Source organism: Heptranchias perlo, unplaced genomic scaffold, assembly GCF_035084215.1.
Source record: "Heptranchias perlo isolate sHepPer1 unplaced genomic scaffold, sHepPer1.hap1 HAP1_SCAFFOLD_63, whole genome shotgun sequence".
In the NCBI taxonomy this organism is placed as follows: Eukaryota; Metazoa; Chordata; class Chondrichthyes; order Hexanchiformes; family Hexanchidae; genus Heptranchias; species Heptranchias perlo.
In genome coordinates this window covers 3,658,484-3,678,679 of record NW_027139655.1, presented here as the reverse complement: position 1 = coordinate 3,678,679, position 20,196 = coordinate 3,658,484, and the positions used below count along the sequence as shown (strand labels likewise).

The following is a 20,196-nucleotide window of genomic DNA, read 5'->3' as shown; positions in this document are numbered from 1 at the left end:
GAAGAAGGAGGCATATGACATGCATAGGCAGCTGGGATCAAGTGGATCCCTTGAAGTGTATAGACTTTGCCGGAGTAGAGTTAAGAGAGAAATCAGGAGGGCCAAAAGGGGATATGAGATTGCTTTGGCAGATAAGGCAAAGGAGAATCCAAAGAGCTTCTACAAGTACATAAAGGGCAAAAGAGTAACTAGGGAGAGAGTAGGGCCTCTGAAGGATCAACAAGGTCATCTATGTGCGGAACCACAAGAGATGGGTGAGATCCTGAATGAATATTTCACATTGTTATTTACGGTTTAGAAAGGCATGGATGTTAGGGAGCTTGGGAAAATAAATAGTGATGTCTTGAGGAGTGCTCATATTACAGAGAGGGAGGTGCTGGAAGTCTTAACGCGCATCAAGGTAGATAAATCTCCGGGACCTGATGAAATGTATCCCAGGACGTTATGGGAGGTTAGGGAGGAAATTGCGGGTCCCCTAGCAGAGATATTTGAATCAGCGACAGCTACAGGTGAGGTGCCTGAAGATTGGAGGGCAGAAAATGTTGTTCCTTTGTTTAAGAAGGGCGGCAGGGAAAAGCCTGTGAACTACAGACCGGTGAGCCTGACATCTGTAGTGGGTAAGTTGTTAGAGGGTATTCTGAGGCACAGGATCTACATGCATTTGGAGAGGCAGGGACTGATTCGGAACAGTCAGCTTGGTTTTGTGAGAGGAAAATCATGTCTCACGAATTTGATTGATTTTTTTGAGGGGGTAACCAAGAAGATAGATGAGGGCTGTGCAGCAGACGTGGTCGACATGGACATCAGCAAAGCATTTGAAAAGGTACCGCATGGCAGGTTGTTACATAAGTTTAAATCTCACGAGATCCAACGTGAGGTAGCCAATTGGATGCAAAATTTGCTTGACGACAGAAGACAGAGGGTGGTTGCAGGGGGTTGTTTTTCAAACTGGAGGCCTGTGTCCAGCGGTGTGCCTCAGGGATCGGTGCTGGGTCCGCTGTTATTTGTTATTTATATTAATGATTTGGATCAGAATTTAGGAGGCATGGTTAGTAAGTTTGCAGTTGACACCAAGATTGGTGGCATTGTGGACAGTGAAGAAGGTTATCTAGGATTGCAACGGGATCTTGATAAATTGGGCCAGTGGGCCGATGAATGGCAGATGGAGTTTAATTTAGATAAATGTGAGGTGATGCATTTTGGTAGATCGAATCGGGCCAGGACCTACTCCGTTAATGGCAGGGCGTTGGGGAGAGTTATAGAACAAAGAGATCTTGGAGTACAGGTTCATAGCTCCTTGAAAATGGAGTCACAGGGTTGTGAAGAAGGCATTCGGCATGCTTGGTTTCATTGGTCAGAACATTGAATACAGGAGTTGGGATGTCTTGTTGATGTTGTACAAGACATTAGTAAGGCCACACTTGGAATGCTGTGTGCAGTTCTGGTCAACCTATTATAGAAAGGATATTATTAAACTATAAAGAGTGCAGAAAAGATTTACTAGGATGCTACCGGGACTTGATGGTTTGACATATAGGGAGAGGTTAGATGGACTGGGACTTTTTTCCCTGGAGAGTAGGAGGTTAAGGGGTGATCTTATAGAAGTCCATAAAATAATGAGGGGCATAGATAAGGTAAATAGTCAAAATCTTTTCCCAAAGGTAGGGGAGTCTATAACGAGGGGACATAGATTTAGGGTGAAGGGGGAGAGATACAAAAGCGCCCAGAGGGGCAATTTTTTCAATCAAAGGGTGGTGAGTGTCTGGAACGAGCTGCCAGAGGCAGTAGTCGAGGCGGGTACAATTTTGTCTTTTAAAAGGCATTTGGACAGTTACATGGGTAAGATGGGTATGGAGGGATATGGGCCAAGTGCAGGCAATTGGGACTAGCTTCGTGGTATAAACTGGGCGACTTGGACATGTTGCGCCGAAGGGCCTCTTTCCATGTTGTAACTTCTATGATTCTATGATTCCACAACCAACGGATCAGATCAAAGCTCTGCAGTCCTGCCACATCCAGCCGTGAATGGTGGTGGATAATTAAGCAACTAACGGCAGGAGGAGGCTCTGCAAACATCCCCATCCTCAATGACGGCGGAGTCCAGCACGTGAGTGCAAAAGACAAGGCTGAAGCGTTTGCAACCATCTTCAGCCAGAAGTGCCGAGTGGATGATCCATCTCGGCCTCCTCCCAATATCCCCACCATCACGGAAGCCAGTCTCCGGCTAATTCGATTCAATCCACGTCATATCAAGAAACGGCTGAGTGCACTGGGCACAGCAAAGGCCCCGACAGCATCACAGCTGTAGTGCTGAAGCCTTGTGCTCCAGAACTCGCTGCGCCTCTAGCCAAGCTGTTCCAGTACAGCTACAACACTGGCATCTACCCGACAATGTGGAAAATTGCCCAGGTATGTCCTGTCCACAAAAAGCAGGACAAATCCAATCCGGCCAATTACCGCCCCATCAGTCTGCTCTCGATCATCAGCAAAGTGATGGAAGGTGTCGTCGACAGTGCTATCAAGCGGCACTTACTCACCAATAACCTGCTCACCGATGCTCAGTTTGGGTTCTGCCAGGACCAGTCGGCTGCAGACCTCATTACAGCCTTGGTCCAAACATGGACAAAAGAGCTGAATTCCAGAGGCTGAGGTGAGAGTGACTGCCCTTGACATCAAGGCAGCATTTTACCGAGTGTGACACCAAGGAGCCCAAGTAAAATTGAAGTCAATGGGAATCAGGGGGAAAACTCTCCCGTGGCTGGAGTCATACCTAGCACAAAGGAAGATGGTAGTGGTTGTTGGAGGCCAATCCTCTCAACCCCAGGACATTGCTGCAGGAGTTCCTCAGGGCAGTGTCCTAGGCACAACTATCTTCAGCTGATTCATCAATGACCTTCCCTCCAGCATATGTTCAGAATTGGGGATGTTCGCTGATGACTGCACAGTGTTCAGTTCCATTCGCAACCCCTCAAATAATGAAGCAGTCCGAGCCCGCATGCAGCAAGACCTGGACAACATCCAGGCTTGGGCTCATAAGTGGCAATTAACATTCGCACCAGAAAAGTGCCAGGCAATGACCATCTCCAAAAAGAGAGAGTCTAACCACCTCCCCTTGACAATCAACGGCATTACCATCGCCGAATCCCCCACCATCAACATCCTGGGGGTCACCATTGACCAGAAACTTAACTGGACCAGCCATATATATACTGTGGGTACGAGAGCAGGTCAGAGGCTGGGTATTCTGCGGCGAGTGACTCACCTCCTGACTCCCAAAGCCTTTCCACCATCTACAAGGCACAAGTCAGGAGTGTGATGGAATACTCTCCACTTGCTTGGATGATTGCAGCTCCAACAACACTCAAGAAGCTCGACACCATCCAAGATAAAGCAGCCCGCTTGATTGGCACCCCATCCACCACCCTAAACATTCACTCCCTTCACCACGGGCGCACAGTGGCTGCAGTGTGCACCATCCACAGGATGCACTGCAGCAACTGGCCATGGCTTCTTCGACAGCACCTCCCAAACCCGCGACTTCGACCGTCTGGAAAGACAAGAGCAACAGGCACATGGGAACAACACCACCTGCACGTTCCTCTCCAAGTCACACACCATCCCGACTTTGAAATATATCGCTGTTCCTTCGTTGTCGCTGGGTCAAAATCCTGGAACTGGGAGAACCGTCACCACACGGACTGCAGCAGTTCAAGAAGGCGGCTGACCAATACATTCTCGAGGGCAATTAGGGATGGGAAATAAATGCTGGCCTCACCAGCGACGCCCACATCCCGTGAACGAATAAAAAAAAAGAACAAAAAACTAGGTACCAAGGACTGTCGATACTCAGGAAGTCCCCAGAATGTGATAATATTTACAGGGGTCCGTGAGAGTGAGTCGGTATTTGCAATGGTACCAAGGACTGTGGAGATTCAGACAGTTCCCTGATTGTGTCAGTATGTGGAGGGATCTTTGAGAGTTCGTCAATATAAAAAAGTGTACAATGGACTGCAGATATTCAGACAGTTCCCAGATTGTGCCATTATTTACAGGGGTCTGTGAGAAGAGTAATTAATTACAGGGGTGCCAAGGACTCTCGTCATTCCGGACGTCTCCAGCCTGTGTCAGCATTTACTGGTGTCTGAGGGAGTCGATGTTTACAAGAATACCAAGGAATGTAGACATTCAGGGAGTCACCAGTCTGTATAAGTGTTCTGTAAGAGTGAGTCAATAAATAAAGGAGTACAAGGAAAGCAGATATTCAGACAGCACCGAGATTGTGTCAGTATTTAAAGCTATCTCTGAGAGTGAGTCAAGATATAAAAGGGTGCCAACGACTGTAGATATTCAGGAAGTCCCCAGACTGCGACAATATTTACAGAGGTCTTTGAGAGTGCGTCAATATACAAAGGTGTACCAAGGACTGTAGATATTCAAACAGTTCCCAGATTGTGGCAGCAGTGACAGGGGTCTGTGAGGGAGAGTCGATAATTGCAGGGGTACCAAGGGCTGTAGACATGAAGAAATCCCCAGACTGTATCAGTGTTTACAGGGTTCTTTGAGAGTGAATCAATAAATGAAGTGGTATCAAGGAGTGTAGATATTCAGGGAGTCCCCAGATTGTGGCAGCTTTTACAGGGGTCTGTGAGAGTGAGTCAATACACAAAACGGTACCAACGACTGTAGAGATTCAGACTGTTCCTAGATTGTGTCAGTATTCATAGGGGTCTGTGAGATTGAGTCAAAATATAAAGGGGTGCCAAGGATGTAGATATCCAGACAGTTCCCAGAATCTGTCAGTATTTACTGTGGTCTGTGAGATGGAGTCCACCACCTTCTCGAGGGCAATTAGGGATGGGCAATAAATGCCGGCCTTGCCAGCGACGCCCACATATCTTGAACGAATAAAAAAAAGAAAAAGTCGATAATTACAGGGCTACCAAGGACTGTAGCCATTCAGGGAGTCAACAGCCTGTATCAGTACTTACAGGGTTCTTTGAGAGTGAGTCAATAAATAAAGGGGTACCAAGGACTGTAGATATTCTGACAGTCACTAGATTGTACCATTATTTACAAGGCGCTATGGGAGTGAATCAATATTTACAGGGATAAGAAGGTTGTAGACATTCAGGGAGTCCCCAGGATGTGTCAGTATTACAGTGGTCTGTGAGAGTGAGTCAATATTTGCAGTGGTACCAAGGACTGTAGATATTCACACAGTTCCCAGATTTTGTCAGTATACAGAGGGATCTGTGAGAGTGAGTCAATATGCAAAAGGGTACTAAGGACTATAGATAATTAGGAAGTCCCCAGACTGTGTCAGTATTTACAAGAGTCTGTGAGAGTGAATCAATAAACAAAATGGTTACCAAGGACTGTAGATATTCAGACAGTTCCCAGATTGTTGCAGTATGTAGAGGGATCTCTGAGAGTGAGTCAATATGTTAAAGTGTACCAAGGACTGTAGATATTCAGGAACTCCCAAGAATGTGACAGTGTTTACAGGGGTCTGCGAGAGTGCGACAATATATAAAGGGGTACCGAGGACTGCAGCGATTCAGACAGTTCCCAGACTGTGTCCGCATTTGGAGGGGTCTGTGAGAGTGAGCAATATACAAAGGGGCACGAAGGACTGTAGATATTAAGCAAGTCCCGAAACTGTGACAATATTTACAGTCTGCCAGATTGAGTCAATATATAAAGGGGTGCCAAGGACTGTAGATATTCAGGCAGTTGCCAGATTGTGACAGTATTTACAGGGGCCTGTGAGCGTGAGTCGATATATAAAAATGTACCAAGGTCCGTAGAGATTCTGACTGTTCCCAGATTGTATCAATAGAAAACACATGACATATTATAAGGTTCATTCTGTACAATACAACATGGCTTCACTCTTACTGTGGTTCATTCTGGCCTCTCTTGGCCAGCTCGAACTGGTCGCAGATACCCATCAGTCTGTGGACCGACTGTTGATCGGAGCAAAAGATGGTGACGTCATCCAGGTACAGGGAGGCCTTAACCTGAGAGCCTCCACTGCCTGGGATCGTCATCCCCCCGGTACCTGTGTCCTTCCTGATGGACGGGGCAAATGGATCGAAAGAACACGTGAACAAGACCCCGGAGAGAGGACAGCCCTGCCTGAGGCCACATCTGATCGGAAAGCTCTCCGGCTCCCACCCGTTGATTAGGACTGTGCTATGGATGTCCGCATAGAGCAGTAAGATCCAGTCGTGGATTCCCTCCACAAACCTCATTTTGGAGAGCACGTCCATCATGTATGTGTGGGGTTTTCTCCTGGTCCAGGCTGATGAGGCAGGTGTTCACCCCCCTCTCCTGCACGCAGGCGATCGTATCCCTGAGCAGCACAAGGCTATCAGAGCTCTTCCTGCCTGGTACAGTCCAGGGCTGATCCGGGCGGATCACCCGTTCCAGACCAGACTCAAGCCTGTTGGCGATGGACTTCGACAGAAGCTTGTGGTAGGCATTTAGCACGGAAATGGGTCGCTAATTTCAGACTTATTTCCTCTCCCCCTTCTGCTGGTAGATGAGGGTGATGATGCCTTTCATCATGGACTCTGACATGCTGCCTGCCAGAAGCATACCCCCGTACACATCCAGTAGGTCTGGGCCTATCCAGTCCCACAGAGCCGAGTACAACTCAACCGGTAAACCATCACTCCCCGGAGTTCTACTCTTCTCGAAACACTAGACGCCTTTGTCAGCATCGTCCAAGGTCAGTGGCTGATCTAGGCTCTCCTGCTGACTGTCCTTTAAAGTCTCCGTGACAGAGGACAGGAAGGGGTGAGAGGCCATGCTGTCTCTGGGCTTTGCATCATACAGCCCGGCATAAAAGGACTTGCTGATCCTCAGTATGTCGGTCTGTGAAGACGTCACCGAGCCCTCTTCCTCCTTCAGGCTGCTGATCGCAGAAGTCTCTCTGTGCAGCTTCTGGAAGAAGAAGTGCGAGAACTTCTTATTCTTCTCCACGTAGCGGTCTCTGGACTGGATAATAATCTTTGAGGCCCCTTTAACTGGGTGGGTTACACCGTGAGATCTCAGGGTAAGTCTCCTTTAACTGGACGGGTCACACTGTTAGATCTCAGGGTGAGGCCCCTTTAACTGAACGGGTCGTACCGTGAGGTCATAGGGTGAGACCCCTTCAACTGGACGGGTCACCCGGTTAGATCTCAGGGTGAGGCCTCTTTAACTGGACATGTCATGCCGTGAGATCACAGGGTGAAGCCCCTTCAACAGAACGGGTCACACCATGAGATACAGTGTGTATTGTATTGTATTGCATTGCTTCGAAATTGTGATATTTAGTTTTAACTCTGTGTATTGTTAAATTGTATAAAGCAATGTATGTTTTGTAATTTAGAAACTTCGCAGAAACGGTAATCGAACCTATTTGTAAACAGGCACGTTATCCAGTAGTTGAGGTTACAAAGAACAAGTAGCAGCTGAGACTCACACAGCACTGCGGTATGAGCAGGTACCGAGTCAGTCTCGGTCATAGCCCACGCGATTCCACGAGTCCAGGAGTGTCAAAATGTTGCACGTTGAACAATCACCAAAAAGTAGCAAGTTTAACGCTCGATCAGCTGGAGGGCTATAGTACAATAATAGATCAAAGTCATCTTTAGGATGCTGGTTCAAAGTAGAGAACGTGCTTTTGGAGTAAGCAGCAATTAGTTCAAGGCCGTTCTCTTAACTTTACAGGCAGCCGACAGCTTAACATGTTGGCGCTGAGGCACAGGAGACCTCTTTTCCTTTCTCAAAACTGAAAGCTTTCTGTGTCTGCCCGAAAATGAATGTTTTTTTCTCGAACATTTGTCTCTGCTTACCAGCAGGGGGCGCCTTTGAGTAACAACACGTCAAACCGCTTTCAACAAAAAAGTCTTCTGTCAGTCAGGGCTTTCGCTGCTCCCTCAAGCTCGGGGCGGCTGTTCCTTTACGGTGACCTCGTCTGCCTTCCGCAGGCTCGGGCTCTTCTCAGCATCATTCACGATTACTGTGGCTTCCCGTTCTGCTGTTGCTCACTTGCTGATGCTCGATACCGTCGATTGGAGCAAAGTATTGATTGTATTCATGGAGGGGGCCAACCCAAGGCAAGATTTCTCTGCTCTTCGTGCCGCTGCTTGGTGGAGAGTGTGAAGCTGGTACTCTGAAGGGCAATTTATCAACAGCAATTGGGGGATTAGCTCAAACGGTGGAGCGTTCGCTTAACATGTGAGAGGGAGGGGGATCGATCCCTTTATTCTCCACTCAATTTTTTTACCTCGGGGCAATGTCCAGAAACAAAAATGGTGTCAGTTGTCAGCGAGCCCATAACCCACGTAAATCCTAAGCTTCGATACAGAGAGGTCAAGGGGCAGCAAACGTTTGGTGTGCAGCAGTAAGCAAATGTTCTTGATTTTGGTGTTAAGTAAAGATGGAAAGATGAGGTGAGAGATGGAAAAAAAGCTTCACAAGCGCTGATATTTTTTCTGCTGATTGAACTCAAGACTTACAAGGCTATGAGGCCGCTGCATTACGAACGCAGGCAGCAGCACCAAGTAGGACAGTTTGCAAGCTGTCTGAAGTCATAAAGTAATGGGCAGTTTGCAAAAGCCATCCAGCCAGGTTGGAGTCGATCTTACAATCTGCAGTGAGACACGTCAACTTTTGCTCCACTGGCCCAAGTTATGTAAAACAAGTAGCATCGCACACTCCCACAGCGCTGCGGAATGAGCAGGTACCGAGTCAGTCTCGGTCATGCCCACTCAACTCCATGAGTCCGGGAGTGCCAAAGGGCGCACAGTGAACAATCACCAAAGAGAAGAAACTTTGCTGCTTCCCCTCAGCTTTTAGAGTGGAGGATAACAGTTGATTCACCTCAAAGTAAAATCATCCTCAGATCGAAGTTTCATTTCCGGCATGAAGGAGCGAGTGTACTTTTGGATTAAGCAGCAATTAGCTCAAGGCCTCTCATTTAACTTTCCAGGCAGCCGACAGCTCAACATGTTGACACATCTTTTCCTGTCGCAAACCTGAAATCTTTCTGCATCTGCCCGAAGACGGCCGTTTCACTCGAGCATTTGTCTCTGCTCACCAGCAGGGAGTGCCGTTGAGCAGCAACTTTTTTTAAATTTCAAAATATACTTTATTTCATAACATTTCAGGATACCTACAGTTCAGTGTAAAAGTCGCAATTTCAATTCAAAACAATACAAAACCGATCGCACACAATATGATCCCATTATTTCAATACAAAACACTGTACATATCTTATAATACATTCTGTACAAAACAAGGTGGGGTGGACTCAGTACATATCTTATATTACATTCTGTACAATACAAGGTGGGATGGACTCAGTACATATCTTATATTACATTCTGTACAATACAAGGTGGTGTGGACTCAGTACATATCTTATATTACATTCTGTACAATACAAGGTGGGGTGAGCTCAGTACATATCTTATATTACATTCTGTACAATACAAGGTGAGGTGGATTCAGTACATATCTTATATTATATTCTGTACAGTACAAGGTGGGGTGAACTCAGTACATACCTTATATTACATTCTGTACAATACAAGGTGGTGTGGACTCACTACATATCTTATATTACATTCTGTACAATACATGGTGCGGTGGACTCAGTACATACCTTATATTACATTCTGTACAATACAAGGTGGGGTGGACTCACTACATATCTTATATTACATTCTGTACAATACATGGTGCGGTGGACTCAGTACATACCTTATATTACATTCTGTACAATACAAGGTGGTGTGGACTCAGTACATATCTTATATTACATTCTGTACAATACAAGGTGGGTTGGACTCAGTACATACCTTATATTACAATCTCTACAATACATGGTGGGGTGGACTTAGTATGTCGGTCTGTGAAGACGTCACCGAGCTCTCTTCCTCCTTCAGGCTGCTGATCACAGAAGTCTCTCTGTGCAGCTTCTGGACGAATAAGCGCGAGCACTTCTCGTCCAACCGGCCGGACTCTGGACCAGAAGATGATGCTTGAGGCCCCTTTACCTGGGCGTGTCACATCCCCCCGTGAGAGCACAGGGTGAGGTTCCTTTCACTGGACGGGTGACACCGTGAGATCACAGGGTGAGGCCCCTTTTACTGGATGTGTCACACCATGAAATCACAGTTCATGGAGTGTATTAGGGTCTGTTTCTGAGACCAATACGTCGGGGAACCAACCAGGGAACGGGCCATTTTGGATCTGGTAATAGGGAACGAAACAGGAGTAATTAATGATCTCAAAGTAAAGGATCCCTTGGGAAGCAGTGATCATAACATGATAGAATTTCACATCCAATTTGAGAGCGAGAATCATGGGTCTGAAACTACTGTATTAAACTTAAATGCGGGCAATTATAAAGGAACGAGGGCGGAATTGGACTGGGTAAACTGATGAGATGGTATGATGGTGGATAAGCAGTGGCAAACATTTAAAAATATATTTTATGACTCGCAACAAAAATATATCCCTGTGAGGTGGAAAGATTCCACAAAATGTGTGAACCAACCATGTCTGACTAAGGAAGTAAGGCATGGTATCAGGTTAAAAGAAAAAGCGCACAACATGGCAAAGATTACTGGTAAGCCCGAAAATTGGGAAAACTTTAAAAACCAGCAAAGGATGACTAAATGAATAATAAAGAGGGAGAAAATAAATCATGAGAGTAAACTAGCAAGAAATATAAAAACTGACAGTAAAAGCTTCTACAAGTATATAAAAAGTATGGAAACATTGGTCCTTTAGAGGATGAGACTGGGGAAATAACATTGGAAAACTAGGAAATGGCGGAGGAATTGAACAGATATTTTGTATCTGTCTTTACAGTAGAAGACATTAATAATGTACCAACAATAGTCGAAAATCAAGGGACAAAGGGGAAGGAGGAACTAAAAACAATCACTATCACTAGAGAAAAAGTACGAGGTGATGTAATGGGTCACAAGGCTGACAAGTCCCCTGTACCTGATGGCTTTCATCCGAGCGTCTAAAAGGGAATTGGCTACAGAGATAGTGGATGCATTGCTTGTAATCTTCCAGAATTCACTAGATTCTGGAAAGGTCCCAGCGGATTGGAAATCCGCAAACCTAACACCCCGATTCAAGAAGGGAGTAAGACAGAAAGCAGGTAACTATAGACCAATGAGCCTAACATCGTTCACTGGGAAAATGCTGGAATCAATTATCAAGGAAGTAGTGGCAGGACATTTGGAGACTCAGAACACAATCAAGGAGAGTCAACATGGTTTTATGAAGGGAAATCGTGTCTGACAAATTTATTAGAGTTCTTTGAGGAAGTAATGGGCAGGGTGGATAAAGGGGAACCAATGGATGCAGTATATCTGGATTTCCAAAAAGCATTCGATAAGGTGCCACATAAAAGATTACTGCACAAGGTAAGCGCTCATGGTATTCGGGGTAAAATATTGGCATGGATAGAGGATTGGCTAACTAACAGAAAACAAAGAGTCGGGATAAAAGGGTCATTTTCAAAATGGCAATCTGTAACTAGTGGGGTGCCGCAGGGCTCAGTGCTGGGGCCTCAACTATTTACAATATATATCAATGACTTAGATGAAGGAACAAAGTATCTTGTGGTCAAATTTGCTGATGATACAAAGATAGGTGGAAAAGCAAGTTGCGATGAGGACACAAAGTGTCAGCAAAGGGATATTGACAGGTTAAGCGAATGGGCAAAAATTTGGCAGATGGAATATAAGGTGGGAAAATGTGAACTCATCCACTTTGGGAGGAATAATAAAAAATCAAAATATTATTTGAATGGAGAAATATTTCAAAATGCTGCGGTACAGAGGGATCTGGGCGTCCTTGTACATGAAACACAAAAAGTCAGCAGGTAATCCGGAAAGCAAACAGAATATTGGCTTTTATTTGTAGGGGGATGGAGTATCAAAGCAGGGAGGTCATACTACAACTGTACAGGGTGCTGGTGTGACCACACCTGGAGTAATGCGTACAGTTCTGGTTCCCTTATTTAAGGAAGGACATACTTGCATTGGAGGCTGTTCAGAGAAGGTTCACAAGGTTGATTCCGGGTATGGAAGGATTGTCTTATGAGGAAAGATTGAACAGGTTGGGTCTATACATATTGGAGTTTAGAAGAATGAGAGGAGATCTTATTGAAACATACAAGATTCTGAGGGGACTCGATAAGGTAGATGCTGAGAGGATCTTACCCCTCATGGGGAAATCTAAAACTAGTGGGCATAGTCTCAGAATAAGGGATCGCCCGTTTAAGACGGAAATGAGGAGGAATTTCTTCTCCCAGAGGATCGTGAATCTTTGGAATTCTTTACCCCAAAAAGCTGTGGAGGCTGAGTCATTGAATACATTCAAGGCTGAGTTAGACAAATTTTTGATCAGCAAGGGAGTCAAAGGATATGAGGAAAATGCGGGAAAGTGAAGTTGAGGTAAAAATCAGATCAGCCATGATCTGATTGAATGGCCGAGCAGGCTCGAGGGGCCGAATGGCCTACTCTTGCTCCTATCTCTTATGATCTTATGGTGTTTCCAGTTACAGGGAGTTAGTTGTTAGTTTAGATTCTGACGTGTCTCCAGTTACAGGGAGTTAGTGGTTAGTTTAGCTTGTGACGTGTCTCCAGTTACAGGGAGACAGTGGATAGTTTAGATTGTGAAGTGTCTCCAGTTGCAGGGAGTCAGTGTTTAGTTTAGATTCTGACGTGTCTCTCCTGGAGCCTCAGGGAGTGGGAGAGGAATTGCCCAGAATTTTCCTGGATTGTCCACGTTTTCTTGTCTGTTTCACGAGACGGTGTTACTCAATGGTGAGACGGCTGTGTGCGATGTTATTCTGTCTGCTGAATGGGGCAAGCTTGATAGGCCTGATAGTCTTTACTTGCCCTTTTTTGTATGTGCAGACTGGGGATTATCTCTGGGCCCTGCCTGGTCTGAGGATCAGAGAGTTCACCCAGTCAGTAGCTGAGCCCAGATTCAATCCCAGGTCTGCAATCCTCCATCGGAGAACTCATATCTTGCCCTTTCTGTTCCTTGCTCTGCCCCGCACAAAAATCACAAAACACACAGTAAGTTGGGTAAATTTCCTTCCCACGTTTATTTACAGCTGCTAAACTTCTCACATTTATATCGTCGAAATAAGTTGACTCTTAAACATACAAAAAATGCCAGACAGGAAAAGACCGTTTTGTCCATCCAGCATGTCACGCACAACAGCATCACGATATGTAGACTCCACACCCCATCCGAGACCATGTGATCGCCTGAGAGGGGGGAAAGAACAGAGTAAATACCAGGCCAGTTTGGAGGGTGGAATCTGGGAAATTCCTCTCCGAAACCCCTCCCCCCACATTTAGTCCAGATCACTCTGGCGCCGATAAGGACACACATCACAAGGCAATTGCTTTTCCACTCCGAACTTGCTGACACCAACTGAACACAAGGCCTCGAGCCTGGTCTGCAACGATATCCAGTCCAGCTCTGGACCAGCAGCCTCTCCCCGAACATTCGACGATGACTTCTCCTTAACAAATCCATGCTGACTGTCCTTGATTAGTCTGTGCCATTCCAAGTGACAGTTTATCCTGTCCCTCAGAATTGATTCCAATAATTTGGAAGTGGAGTTTTTCTCCTGCTTGCTGCAATCACAGATAAGGCGGTAAAGCATGAGACTCTTAATCTCAGGGTCGTGGTTTCAAACCCCACGTTGGGCGAATGCACTTTTAAACGTTTATGCTGCTTTCACTGGCCAACAGTGCAGAACTGATGCTGAATGAAGCATTAAATCGTTAATCAGGATGGCCGAGCGGTCTCGTTCTGGAGGCGTGGGTTCGAATTACATTTCTTATTTTTACTACGACGTGGAAATATTTCATTTGTGGATTGGAGCTGCAGCAGATGTTTCTACCAAGTTGATTTGCTCCTTCCACAAAAGCAACTGACTTTGTAATGGATATGTGACTTGAGAAGTTTAGAACGGTGAAATGTTTGACATATTAATGACCTGGACAAAGAAATAGAACAGCAGTAGGAAACATTTAAAACGGTGATCAATCGAGTCCAGGAGAAACATATCCCACTAAAAAGCAAGAATAAACTAGCCAGAAATGACACACCAGGGATGAATAAAGAAATAAGGGCAAAATTGAAACTAAAGAAAAAGGCCCACACTAGACAATAAAGGAGAGAGGGGAATGTGAAAAGACTGGGAAAGAAGTCTAAAGAACTATTAGAAAGGCAAAAAGGAATATAAAAAAAAGCAAAGTATTCTAGACACATCAACAGCCAATGAAAATTTAGGATAGGAATAGGGCCACTAAGGGATACACACGACAAACTCACAGGCAATGACAGCGAAATGGCAGAAATATTAAATAATCACTTTGCTTCAGTATTTACCGGGGAGACTAGTATTGTGGGCATGACAGTAGAAGAAGACATCAAAAAAATATGTAACGACATTTCAGATCGAAATGGGGGAGATAATTGATAAACTAATCAAACTTAGAAAGGAAATTTGCTGTTAGGAGCCTAACCAGAGTTTCAAACCGCTCAGCCACGCTAATTTCCGTATTACTGTTCAGGAGCTCATTTCACAGGGACACGATTACTGTCCTCCATTTAGGGAGGCTCAGTGAAAGGCGGAAATTGATCTATTAATAGAATCAGAGAATAAGACAGCGCTATTCGGATGCCATTCGGCCCATCGTGCCTGTGCCTGCTCTCTGAAAGAGCTGTCCAGTTCGTCCTACTCGCCTGCTGTTTCCCCATAGCCCTGAAAATGTTTCCATCCAAGCGTTTATCCAATTCCCGTTTGAAAACTGTGAGTTAAGAAAAACAATATTGAAAGGGGTGCTGGGGTCTCTGCAGCGTCGATGTAGAGTGTGTGATGATTGAAGTTATCAAGATGGTTGCTTTACACATGGTATGTTGTGCAATCATCCTGAAATACCTTCAATATCCAATACAAATTGAATTGCAAACCTGACGGAAAAGCACTGATGCAAATCATCTGGGACCCGTTTTCAGCCTCACCGCACTTTAAATAAAGTGAAATAACTTTGCATTGAAAAGATTTGGAACTTGCATCTGTGCCTTTATCTGTTCCATGTCTTAAAGTTGCTGGCGTCTGATGATGGACACGCCTCTGCTCCCTCTATTGAACAAGAAAGGAGGTGTTTGACGATGACGGGACCTGTTGGTTATGAGCTCATCCTGTTCATTGAGTGGGTTCGCGTTTTTTAAACGACGCCAGCTTTAGTCCAGCGGTGAACTTCGCAGCAAACGAGTTGGACACCGTCTCACCGCGGGCGCTGACTGCCATGTTTATTGTTATTTGTTTCAGACCTAAATAACTAGTGACCGTGATTTTAAATTTGCACTCAGTGATTTTTAGATAGTCGCCTTTAAGTGTTTCAAAGGCGACTCCTAATTTATGATAGTCCGGCCATTTCACCAGCCGTGTTGAAAACAAAACATGTCTCTGCTTTTCGCGTCCTTTTTCGAAAGGCAAAACATATATTTCCCGTGACCTCTGAAGGATGGACAAGTACATTTCAGAAAGCTGAAGCAAGTTCACCTAGCTTAAATCGTCTGACTACGTTAAAGGCGCTATATATATATATATATATGTAGTTGCTGTCTGTTTCTGTGGTTGTCTTTTTTTCCGTGTGTGCTCTTCTGCAGGTCTATTTTGAATCAATACCAGTGTTCGTGTCAGTTTGTTGCATGAAATAAATGAGGGTATCAGGCGCTCCCCTCCCTGCCACTGGGTCGGTACTGAGTCAGAGTTTAGACCAAACTTCAGTTTTTTGTTGTAAAAAAGCAATTCAAACCTTAATTCGGGAATTATCCAGTCTCATGTGAGCGGTGAAAGAAACAGTGACCCCGATGTGAAGTGAACACGCAGCCTTTTGATCTGGAGTCAGACGTTTGCGCCACGCACTCTGAAGACAGGATCCTGGATGTTATTATGCATATGAATGTTTCTCCAACACCGTTTCTTTTATCCCACCTTGGTTGAAGAGATCGGGCTTATCAAATCTCCGCCAGGTCCCACCGGGTGTGAGACAGTATTGGAAGCAGCCTTCACCCCCAATATCACGCTGGCTTTCATCGCCTGCAAGTAATGGACTTTGTTCACATTATTCAGCAATATGAATCGTTAAATATTTAATGGGGACAAGATTTCGAAATGTTTCCGCCCGGTTTCGAACCGGGGACTTTTCGCGTGTTGAGCAAACGTGATAACCACTACACTACTGAAACCTACTGCCTAACGGGCCGTTTTAGGGAAATAACCGCTCAGCCAAACTAATTTCCGTATTACTGTCCAGGAGCTGATTTCACAGAGATACATTTACTGCGCTGTATTTCGGAAGGCTGCAGAGAAGGATCGGTGGAGATGGTCAGGCAGGGAATCTCAGAGCATCGCGCCCACACAAACATTTCACTGTTTTTTTTTGCATGTGCCTGATATCCGACCGCAGTGTAAATTATGGCGAATCAGGCATGCTCAGATGACATTGTTCACAGAGTGTTTTCTTGCAGCCAAATCACACATTCGAAAACTTGAAATGAGATTACGAGATCGGAGCCATTTAAAGTGCTCCCAGTTACTGCAGATCAGGAATTAAAACCTGGCAGCGGCTTCCAGAATGAGGCAATGAATCCGAAAGTGGGAAGGAAAAGATGCAATTTTCGTCCCTGGGTGGGCTCGAACCACCAACCTTTCGGTTAACAGCCGAACGCGCTAACCGATTGCGCCACAGAAACCGCCCGATTCAATTTCTTGCAAGATACACTAAAGCAGCGTGTCACCTAGCCAAAGTTACATGTTGCAGCCACAGAAATGCAATTGACCACTATCAGTGTTACTTTTCCAGAAATAAATGATGGGACATTGTTTGTGGAAACATGGAAACGGTCTGGTCTCGCTCACAGCATCGATATCACCGCCAACCAGCTCTCCTGCAACCGGCGCGCCCACCGGTGCTTTGTCTGGTTGCTAAGTCGCACTGTGGGAGAACCTTCGTCACACGGACTGCAGCGGTTCAAGAAGGCGGCTCATCACCACCTTCTCAAGGACAAATAGGCATCGGCAATAAATGTTGGCCTCGGCAGCGACGCCCACATCCCATGAACGAATAAAAAAAGTATTCTGAGCGTCCTGACGCTGATGTCAGGTTTTGATGTCTGATCTGCAGTAACTGGGAGCGCTTTAAATGGCTCCGACCTCTTAATTTCACCCACAACATCAGAGTAACTGTTCCAGGGGGACATGCCGACTCAGCTGCGTCTTGGCCGCCTGTCTGGTCAGTCCTTTATTCGCCTCCAATTCCGTTTCCCAAAGCGTATCGACAGATTCACAAAGCTGTTTGTCATTTCGGTTCCTTTCGATTTGTCCAGCTCCCGACTGCCAATAATTTGGAAACCTGGTTGCAACCCTCCGCCTTGCATCGTGTCCAGGGATGGGTTATGTGGAGAGACTGGAGAAGCTGGGATTGTTCTCCTTCGAGAGAAAATAAGGTTAAGGGGAGATTTAATAGAGGTGTTCAAAATTATGAGGGGATTTTGATAGAATGGATGGGGAGAAACTGTTTCAATTGGCAGGAGGGTCGATAACCAGAGGACACAACCTGCATTTATATTGCGCCTTTAACGGAGTAAAACGTCACAAGGTGCTTCAAGGGAGCGTTGTTAAACAAAACTTGACACTAAACCACATAAGGAGATATTGGGACAGGTGACCAAAAGCTTAGTCGAAGAGCTAGGTTTTAAGGTATGTGTTAAAGGAGAGAGAGGCGGAGAGGTTTTGGAAGGGAATTCCAGAGCTTAGGTCCTAGGCAGCTGAAGGCACAGCCGCCAATGGTGGAGCGATTAAAATCGGGGATGAGCAAGAGGCCAGAACTGGAGGAGCACAGAGATTTTTTTTATTCGTTCATGGGATGTGGACGTCGGTGGCAAGGCCGGCATTTATTGCTCAAACTTAATTGCCCTCGCGAAGAAATATAAAACACTGGATAGTCTGCAGCTGGAGTATTGTGTTCCGTTCTGCGCACCGCACTTTAGGAAAGATGTCAAGGCCTTGGAGAGGGTGCAGAGGAGATTTACTAGAATGGTAACAGGGATGAGGGACTTCAGATTTGATAGAGGTGTTCAAAATTATGAAATGTTTTGATAGAGCAAATTAGGAGAAACTGTTTTCAGTGGCAGAAGGGTCGGTAACCAGAGGACACAGATTTCAGGTAATTGGCAAAAGAGCCAGAGGCGACATGAGGGAACATAATTTACACAGCGAGTTGTTATGATCTGGAATGCGCTGCCTGAAAGGCCGGTGGAAGCAGATTCAATTGTAACTTTCAAAAGGGGATTGGATAAATACTGGAAAAGAAAAACATTTGCAGGGCTTATGAGGAAAGAGCTTATCGGTGGTGAGACTGCTTGGATAGCTCTTGCAAAGAGCTAGCACAAGCACGATGGGCCGAATGATCTCCTTCTGTGTTTTAACATATCATGTGTTGCTTGACGGAGAAGCAACACATTCCAAATCAGAACAGAGACAGGAGACTAAGTCAGTTCCCCATTGTTTTTAATGAGATAGTAGCGGTTTCCGTAGTGTAGCGGTTATTGCGTTTGCTTTACACGTGAAAGTTTCCCAAGCATTAACATTGTGTTGAAACTTGCTCTCCATAAACATCCAGGGAGGCGTTTTTTTCTCCTGCCAAAAAGGGCGATAGTTGCTGCTCCCTTATTCTTGAAAAGCTGCATCTTTTACTTCAATAAACAGATAATTTTGAGTGAGAGAAAACTGATCCTCAGTGACGCTCATTTCAAGTTTTATTCCCTTTTCCTCGAAAAGGTTATATTGGTCTTGGAAGGAGCGCAGCCCAGATTTACCAGAATGTTAGCAGAGCACGAAGGGTTAAACTATGAGGAGCGGTTACATCCTTGTATTCCCTGGAATATAGAAGTCTTTTTAGGATTTTGAAAGGTAGATAGACATACCCTTTCCGCTGGTGAGGGAGTCTAAGTCAATATCACAATATCACAATTGCTATTTTACGAGTGAACCGGCCCTTCGCATCACTGTGAGTGTCAGAGACGAGTCTGTAGGTGCCGCGTCCTGTACAGTGAATGTCAAAACTTTTAAAAGATGCAGAAATTGTTCGGGGTTCAGATACTCAAACCTCTAATGGGAATGAGATTTTGTCAGAGGTTGCAGCCTTCCCAACTTCTCTTGTCCTTTCCGAGGCACCTGTTCAGGTTTAAATTTGCAAACTGGGTGAGTTGGTGATCACGGTACAGCAGAGTCAGCGGTCCCGGGTGAGAGAGAGAGAAATCAGCCCGGGCGCGGCCACACCGCACGGGAGGTCGGGGGGAGTCAGAGCTGGGTTTCGCCCCTGAAAGCAACATAAAACATTTAAAGGAGAATTCGTCCAACGTGGGGATCGCACCCACAACCCCGATATTAAGAATCTTATGCTCCACCGACTGAGCTACCCCGGCCTGCAAGCCCCTGCAACTCTTATTTGTCATTGCAGTAAACTCGCCCCTGGGTGTCCATGTGCAGCAATCCCGACATAACGTCCATATCATTCGCTGTGTTTATCTCTGTGTGTGTGTCCACCTGCAGGTTGATTTTGAACGAATACGAGTGTTTGTCTTCTGTTTGTAACATTAAATAAAAGGGGGCATCAGACACTTCCCTCCCTGACACTGGGGGACCAGTGAGACAGACTTGTTATTGTGAAAACGCAAATAAAGCATTGATTGCGGAATTATGCAGACTCTTATCAGCGCCAAAAGTAGCTTTACAATATATACACCCCAATAAATAAATAAATTATACAGATACACGTAAATACATTTGCAACTAACAGAGTCACTAAACCAGAAAAATTATTTGTACCTAATAAAGAGACTCCCAGATGTATTTAGAAGCATTTCATGTTTTCCGTGGTGGTCCACTAGCTAGGATTCGATGCTTTTATTGCTATGGCCTGCGTTCGGTTCCCGGTCAGGAAATTTGCTCTTCCAAAAAACAATTGGCAATTTTGTCAAACCATAGCAAATTTATGGCACAGAAGGGGGCCATTCGTCCCATCGCGTCCGCGCCGGCCGAAAATGAGCCACCCAGCCGAATCCCACTTTCCATTA

At 45.4% G+C, this 20,196-nt stretch overlaps 2 non-coding genes across 2 annotated transcripts; both read right to left on the bottom strand.

The window, feature by feature from the left end:
• Positions 1–16,232: 16,232 nt before the first annotated feature.
• Positions 16,233–16,305, bottom strand: trnav-aac (transfer RNA valine (anticodon AAC)). Its single transcript has one exon. It is a non-coding gene; the product is annotated as a tRNA-Val (tRNA).
• Positions 16,306–16,738: 433 nt separating this feature from the next.
• trnan-guu (transfer RNA asparagine (anticodon GUU)) lies at positions 16,739–16,812 on the bottom strand. Its single transcript has one exon. It is a non-coding gene; the product is annotated as a tRNA-Asn (tRNA).
• Positions 16,813–20,196: the final 3,384 nt, after the last annotated feature.